The following is a 9,107-nucleotide window of genomic DNA, read 5'->3' on the forward strand; positions in this document are numbered from 1 at the left end:
TATGTCTAGTTCATCAGTAATTTTAGATCATGCATGGCCCTTTTGGATTCAAGTTAAACTTAACTTAGGAAACTCAATCTAAAACCAAGTATTGCTCTGATATGTTCCCCTAAGACAGGTCATTTTGTGGCTTTTTTTTTAGTTTATATTATTAAATGGGTGGTCAGCTGAAATAGTGAATTAAAATAAATATTATCAAAACAAAATGTTATAACAATCACGCGGCAACACATATATTTAGTCAATTAACCATCAAGATTATTTATCACTCAACCACAAATAAATTTAGTTCATGGTTTGTAAGAGAGAAATAAATAAAAGACTTCCAGCCATCAAATACATCTCCATGATTAAAGAGTAAACGAGAAAACAAGAAAAGAATAAGAATGACTGATTTCCCTATTGATCTCTGCAATTTCTCATCTGATGCAACCCTAAATCTTTCTCTTGAATTATGTGTTTCTCTTGTTTCTTTTCGGTTTTTCTTCTTTGTTGATGGCTCTCCTCTTTCTTTGTGTGTGTGCCTCTTTTATAGCTTAGAATTAGGGCAACCGGAAGTCTAGGGCGCGTGTCTTCCAGATTTGAAAACTCCATATCACAATCTTTTAAGTATCTCGCACAAAATTTTCTTTGTCAATGTTCCAGGATTGCTAGAGCAATGACTGCAATATCTGCACTGTTCTAGACTTGCTTCAATTCTTCTATAGCCATTCTTTTTCCTTATTTTTGCAAGCCTATTGCAACGACATTTTTCCCTTAAAATTTAAGCTTCTGATCATCTACAATTATGCACACAATCTAAGTACACAAATTATTTTAAAACAACATAATTTATTAAAAAGAAACTAAAATGGATATTCATTGAAAATATAACTAAAATGAAATAAAAACATGACATTTTCTCTCTAAGTAATATTGATTTAAGTCAAAAATTGCCTTGATAAATCTCATTTTATAGATAGTTATCACACCCCCAAACTTAACCATTACTTGTGCTCAAAGTGATGACAACAACACTAACACTTCAATCACACAATCATGTAACTTTTTCATTACATTTGCAAGGATTCTTCAACCCTCAAATCACACGCTTAATCATGCACAATTGTCATAGCAGTTCAGTTCTAAACTTAGGCCTTAAAACTGTGCTACAAAAAAATAAATAATTTTTTTAAATTCTCTTCAATATTTTATTGATTTTTCATGTGAATGTCTGTCACTTGTGGTGATGACACCCAATTACTCAACTAATGCACAAATCAGAGTTGCTGCAGCAATACTCATAATTTATTCTTATCTACAGACACCTTCAACTCAAGGTTGAACATGGGGTTCATGAACAGACTTGGCTACTCAATATCCTAAACAAAGGACATTCTCTTTTTTTTTTATGGTTTTATTGTTGTTACAGCAATGCTCATAACTCTTGTTGCCTTTGGACTCAAGTCTGTATATGGGGTTCATATTAAGACTTGGTTACTCAGTAGCTTAAGTCATTAGTAGAATTTATTTCATAATAAGCATAACTCAACATAAAAATTTTTCCTCAAACTTGAGATTTTTCTACCCTTCTATTTTTCTGCTAAGTGTTGAGACAAAATTTCAGCCCCCATCTATAAACTATCCCTACTTCGCAATCACTAACATTGAATGACACTCAATTTATCTTCATTAGGTTTTCCAATTCATACTCTAATACTAGACAACAAAGCTTCACATAACACAAACATATGCACTCACAAACACATTTATTCTAACATAACAACCCCCCTAAACTTGAAAGGTGTTGTGTCCTCACAAGCACACAAAATAAAACAAATGATAAATATGCATATACTAACTAAAAAGACATATAGAATAAATAAAAATTAAAACTAAATGAAACAAAAAGCTTTTACAAAGCAATAAAAGAAACTGGCTAGTAGGGCAGATTCCCATATTGTTGGACTTTCTACTATAGCACGAGTTGAAATCGTTCAATTCTTTTTCGATGCACTTCTCAAATGTTCTTTAGGTGAACCTTACGGTATGACAGCTGGCTACTTCTTTTTCTGACTCAAAGTTGGACTGATTGGTGGGGTTTCAGTAGGTTCAGCAGCTTTAGGCTGAATTGGTATGGTTTGCTTGTGCTCTGGCTTTTCTGGTGCTGTAGCACCTCTAGAGGTTTGTGCCCCTTTACGTTTGCTAGATCCCTTCGGAGCTATAGAAGGAGATTTGGTTGGAGTTTGTTGTGGAGCACCTAGACCAAGCGTTGCTGCAGTAGGTTCTTCAACAGTAATGTTGGCAATAAGACTTGCTCAATGGCTTGCTTAATAGTTGCATCAACATCCTCATCTCAATCAAATACGGACTCCTCGTCATCTGGAATTTTTTATTTGCCTTTGCGTGAAGGAGTCACTATTAGGAGTTCTTCCTTTATGTCTTCATCTTTTGTATCTCCCTCTTCTTCCTTTTCCCCTTCTGAGATTTCTTTTTTTACTTCAGTATCCTCTGCTTCTTTTTGCTCTGGTTGGTAATCTTCCTTAAACTTTCCTTTTTTTCCTTTCTTGCTCCAACATCTTCACTTGCTTCTGTGGTAGCTGTTTCTTTTATCTCGCCAAAATTGAACCGCTGTAATAGTGAATTTGGAAAGTCTGGATCATTCTCGGCTCGATAAATTCTTCAAAATTTTCCTTGACTTTGTATTGTTTTAAAGCGGGATGAATGGATTCTTTAATTGAGCAGCTATCTTCTTATATCTCGTTATTGCTAGAGCATGTAAGTGCATTTGTTTGGTGCCTAATAGAAAAATAAATCATGAAAAGGATCGCAAATAATGATGAAAAGTGTTGACGGGAAGAGAAAGAATTTGGGTGAGAATAAAAGATGCTACAGTCCCTAATTTATAAGTAGTGATAAAGTTGAAAGAGGAAAATAATTAATAGCATAAGTTTGGAAATAATATTTTAAACTTTAAAACAAATCTAAATGTGAAAAGGAAAGGATATTGATATGGGGAATCTAGGGATTTCACAATCCTTCGTTATCCATAATTCTGATTTGCCGACGCCAGCTGGCGAAATTACTCCCAACAATAAAATGAATTTCATGGATTTGTCAATGCAATGGTATAAATAGCTGCTGCAGCAATTAATCTGGTGCTGCAGCAACTGCAATGAAGTCCTTGGTGGATGATAACCACTTTCCAGCTGTCATGTGATATGTAATACTGCAACAACTCGTGTTAGTTTCTTAGCCTTTTTTTTTATATATGTGTATATGCTGCAATAAAATAAAGGAAAGAAAATAAATTAAATAATCAATCCAAAATGACAAAAATCGTAAACGACAAATATGCAAAACTAGACTTAATATTGAAAGAAAAATTAAAATAACTCCCCTAATTATTGGGTTTCATCCTAATTAGCACTTGATTTTAGGCCCTTCAGTTTGACCATCCTTGATTGCTCTTGTTTGATCTCTCAGCCAATAGCCTTCTTGTATCTCTCCAATACGTCCACCAAACTCTTTTCTTGATTTGTTTGAGAGATATAAAGATTCAAAATGTTTATCATTTCTTACGGGTTACTTTTCCCCTGATAATGCTGTTAGCTGCTTCATGGTCTTCATCATCAAGTTCTTCAAATATTACAGTATTGATTTCCTCCTTACTGCAGCAACTGCTTAACTTTTCTGTTACAACAAAGTCCACGACACTGATAAAATTATAGTCTTCAATCTCATTTGGATTCTTTATTGCATCCAACACATTAAATGTAACTTGCTGGTCATTCATCTGCATAGTTAACTCTTCTCTTTGTACATCAATTAGAGTCTTTCCTGTGGCTAAAAAAGGTCTACGTAAAATGATTGGCACTTCTTTATCTATATCGAAGTACAACACTATGAAATCCACTAGGAAAATAAATTTATCCACCTTCACGAACACATCTTCAATCTTCACTTCTGAATAAGCATGAGATCGATCAGTAAGTTGTAAAGTCATTGTTGTTGGCCTAACTTCTCCAACTTCCAATTACTTGAACGCTGATAACAACATGAGGTTGATGCTAGCCCCCATATCACAAAGTGTTTTACTACTTTATCTAGTTCTAATGGAACATGGAATTATGAAACTCCCTGGATCTTTTAACTTTTGACAAATTTTGTTATGAAGCATATGGGTGCATTCTTGTGTTAGAGCGACTATTTCAAATTCTCAAGTCTTCTTTTCTTTGTCAAAATATCCCTCGAAAATTTCGCCTAATTTGGCATTTGCTATAGAGCTTCCACAAAAGGGATATTGATATGTAGCAAGGTTTATAAACAACTTTTCTTTTGCTCTACCCTTTTCTGTTGTTATTGGTGCTGCTCTTAGGTTGAAATGGGTTCTACTCTTCTTTTTGGTACTCCAACAGGAATATGAACATCCTTTCCAAATCTCAAGTTAATCACCTTGTAATGCTCTTTTCCTTCTCTCCTTGGATTCTCTATATTGTTGGGTAAACTGCCCGGAGGTTTGTTGGTCAATGCTGTAGCAAGTTGTTCGATCTGACTTTTTAGGTTTCTCAATAATACAACATGACTTTGGAAAACCACTTCATTTTTCACGATATATTCCTTAATTAAAGCTTCAAGGGAGCTGAGTTGATCATTACTGATACTTCTTTGCCCTTGATTTTGCTGATAAAATTTAGGTGGTTGAGCAGGTCTATTCTATCCATTGGGTACGTCAGCATGCTTATTCTGAATTCTTTATGAAAATTTTGGGTGTTGTCTCCATCTAGGGTTGTAGGTGTTTCAATATGGATTGCTCTGATTTTGTCTATTGAAGTTGCCCACATAATTAACTGAGGTTGCATTTTCAGGGCAATTGTCAAATGAGTGCCCCTTTCCATAATAAACACAGGATACTTCAGCAACTTGGTTAATAGTTGCTGGAGCAGTGGCCATCGCCTTCACCATATTTGTTAATGAGGTTACTTGGGCTGATAATGTTGTTAAGGCGTTTATATTATGAACACCTACTGTTCCTCTTGTTGTAACTTACCTAGTTGATGGCCACTGGTAGTTATTGTTGTCTATTCTCTCCAAAATCTCATATGCCTCATTGTAAGACTTAGATAACAAGGCCTTATTTGCTTAAGCGTCCACCATTAATCTAGTGCTTTGGTTGAGATCATTATAGAAGATTTCCAACTATATGAAGTAAGGAATAACTTGATGAGGATATCTCTTGAGTAACTCCTTAAATCTTTCCCATGCATTATACAAACTCTCATCTTCAAGTTGATGGAAATATGTGATCTCGCATTCTTGGTTAGTGGAAAGTATTTCATCAAAAATTTTCAGCCTAGTAATTCCATGTAGTGATGGAATCTGGTGGTAAATAATTCAACCATACTCTTGCTCGATCTCTCAAAGAAAACGGGAAAAGTAAGAGCCTAATTGCTTCCTGTGATGCTCCAACAATCTTGAAAGAATGACTTACTTCTAAAAACAACTTAAGATGAATGTGAGAATCTTCTTATGGCAGTCCATTAAATTGCCCCATTGTTTGAAGCATCTGAAACATCACAGGTTTAAGCTCAAAATTATTAGCATGCACTTCGGGTTTAACTATTCCAGGGTTTATGACTCGAGGAGTCAATACTGCATAATCTCTAATAGCTCTGTCTCTATCATCTGCCATATGAATAATGTTGTTATTCTCTAGTGGCCCATAAATAAACTGCCCATTCTAACCTCATTGGTTGTATTTCTCCTTGAGAGTTCAAATTCGTTATATCTTGTAAATCACCCATTGCTACAGTAATTTTTGAATCGCTTTTCTCTCTTCTTAATCCTCATGGGGTTCTTTCAATTTCTGAATTGAACTGGAATTCAACAGGTGTATATTTGCGCATGTAAGAGTTTTATTGTCAACAAAATAACAAATTAAAATAAAATAAAAAATTAGCACCGTTTAAGACAAATTTCACAAATCACAATGAACAATCAATCCCTGACAATGATTATTAACATTAAAAAGTGTACGTGTATTAAGGATAAAATTATTAGTTTTTCATTTAAAGTGTTGATTAATGTGCACATAACTTATAAATTATATGAATGCTCCCCAAATAAATTTTTGTGTTAAACTAATTCACAATATGTTAACTTTTAAAGCATTTGTTGCCTATAAAAAGGAGGCAAATGAGCTGAAGAAGAGGCCGGAAGCTAGGGAGCCGCGTTCTGAGAGAGAGTGATAGCCAATGGTGTAACTGAAGAATTTCTTTCTTTTTTTGTTTCTTTTCTTTTCTTGTTTCCATCTGTATCAATTTTCTTTGTAATATATTTCAAAAAGTTTATCAAATTAAAAGAGTGTTGTGTTTTCTTTCAATATGAGTGGTTAATTTTATTAAGCTAAGGTGATGGGTGAAACTCAATGTTTCAAACTATTAAATTTATTATTTTCTCAAATGAGTTTTTAAGTTTATTGTATTCTTTTTTAGTTATTTTTATGTCATGGTAATTTATAAATTTCTTTGGATCTGTATAGTATTTTGACATAATGTTGACACACTAGTATAGTGTGGCACATTAGGTACTTTATTCCATATTTATCCACACACATAGAATTAAATGATATAATAATTAACTGGTAAAAGTGAGGCAAAATATAAATGAGAGAGTATTAAAATTATAGATTGAATACTGAGAGTGGATCCCGTAACCTTAACATATTTTAAAATAATTTATTTTCCCTACAATTAATTTTCTTTGTTTAACAAATTGACAACTAGATTTTAAAATTTCTTGTGGTTCGACCCCGGACTCACCGGGCTATATTATAACTAGACACTCTTATACTTGGGAGTAATATACTTTTGAGTCGTGTCAAATGACGCCAAAAACTTGTTGTACTTTTTCTAATGCTATTGGTGTCAATGTATAAGTGTACACAACAGGTAATATAATGATAAGTATTCGAGATCGTCTCCACAGTGATTGATTTTGTATGAGTTGCTACAACAATCTTAACAATGTAATTTTGTTCTAAACTAAATTAAGGCAATTTCTGAAACTAAAGAATCTAATTAAAATAAAATGCTAATAAATGCAATAAATAAAACTCTCACGTCAAACACAGGGATATAACTAATAAGAATGAAGTAGTTGAGTGATTAAACTCATTTAATGACTTTTGACTATTTTTCGAACTTTTGGTTTGGTTGCTATAGCATCTGCTACAACACTGAGCAAAATCCTTATGTATGCTCAGTTGTCGCTTGTTGGATATCTTATTCCTTAATATAACTTAATAGTGACCAATTGTTATAGTAACATAAGATATAGCATTATACGTTTAGGTTCTACTTACCCTACAATGTGAACCCTGGAACATTGACAAAGAAAATTTCGTTTGTGATGCTTAGACGATTGCGATCTAGAGTTTGCAAATCTTGATTATACGTGCCTTAGACTTCTAGTTTCCCTAATTATAAGCTATAAAAGAGGCACACAAAGAAAGAAAGAAGAGAGCCGTCAATAAAGAAGAAAAACTGAAAGAAACAAAAGAAAAACAGAATTCAAGAGCAAGATTTAGGGTTCATCAGAGGAGAAATTGCAAAGATCAATAGGGAAATCAGTCCTTCTTATTCTTTTCTTGTTTTCTCGTTTACTCTTTAATCATGGGGATGTATTTGATGGCTTAAATTTTTTTATATATTTTTCTCTTACAAACCATGAACTAAATTTAGGTTGAGTGATAAACAATCTTGGTGGTTAATTGACCAAATATATGTGTTGCTGCATGTTTGCTATAACATGTTGTTTTGATAATACTTATTTTAATTACAACATCTGCACTATTCCAAGCTTGCTTTAATTCTTCTGTAGCTATGCTTTTTCTTTATTTTTGCAAGCCTATTGTAACTGCATTCCTCCTTTTAAATTTGAACTTCCAGTCACCTACAATTATGCATACAATCTAAACACACAAATTATTCTAAAGCAACACAATTTATTAAAAATAAACTAAAATGAATATTTAGTCAAAATATAACTAAAATGCAATAAAAACATGACATTTACTCTCTACGTAATATTGATTTAAATCCAAAAGTGCCATGATAACTCTCATTTCATAGAGTTATCAAAGATCTTGGTGACACCTCTTTCGTGTTAGGCATAAAGATACATTGGGATCAATCCAAAGATACTCTTCAATTATCACAAAAAAGCTATATCAAAAATGTTATGTTAACTGAGCTATATCAAACTCTTTAAATAAGAATTACTAACTCACAAACTCAGAATCAACAAATGCAAGACAGGACGAGAAGCAAGAAAGACAAAGGAATCAAGAATTATCAATACACAAAGAAACTAACATGGTTCAGTTCCACAAAGGAGCCTACATCCACTACTGAAAATGCCAGCTAGGGTAAAAGCTTTATTGAACAAGAATGGCTGATTACAATGACACTCCACAATACAAATTAAAACCTCTCTAAGCTTAACATTTTTTTTCTCTTTGTAATGCTGCAGTAAAGCATGTCTCTCGAGCTTTATAAATAACACATATATATTACTTTTCACATATGTGTTTCCACTAACACAACCAAGTCATTATGACTAACTGCTTATTCTCTTAGACCCCACTAACGCCAGCTCATCAGCCACCTCAGCAAGCTCATAAAAGAAAATAATTAATTTTGGCTTGACAAATCTCCACCTTAGTTCTATTCTGTTCATGCTTCCCCTACACCGAATTAACAATAGTAAGCTTGGATCACAAGCCAACACTTCCAATCAAGTTTAGCAAGTTCCTGAACTTGACTGATGGCAATGGCTTGGTTAACATGTCAGCTGAGTTGACCTCAGAAGGTACCTTGACGACATTCACCACTCTTTTGCTAATTTCATCCTTTATGAAATGCATTCTAACATCAATATGTTTAGTTTTTTCATGATACTTAGGATTTTTACTTAACTGTATGGCACTTGAGCTATCACAACTAACTTTAACAGCTTTTTATTTAAACCCTAATTCAGAGACCAACCCTCTCAACTAGATTGCCTCCTTAACAGCTTCTGTGAGTGCAATGTACTCAGCTTCTATCATTGAAAGAGCAATTATTGGT

General features: G+C 33.4%; 1 non-coding gene across 1 annotated transcript; it reads left to right on the forward strand.

Moving 5' to 3' along the window:
• The first annotated feature begins 5,196 nt into the window (after nt 1–5,196).
• LOC112100426 lies at nt 5,197–5,301 on the forward strand. The gene has a single exon (XR_002906798.1). It is a non-coding gene; the product is annotated as a small nucleolar RNA R71 (small nucleolar RNA).
• The last annotated feature ends 3,806 nt before the right edge of the window (nt 5,302–9,107 follow it).

Source organism: Citrus clementina, unplaced genomic scaffold, assembly GCF_000493195.1.
Source record: "Citrus clementina cultivar Clemenules unplaced genomic scaffold, Citrus_clementina_v1.0 scaffold_3, whole genome shotgun sequence".
Lineage (NCBI taxonomy): Eukaryota > Viridiplantae > Streptophyta > Magnoliopsida > Sapindales > Rutaceae > Citrus > Citrus x clementina.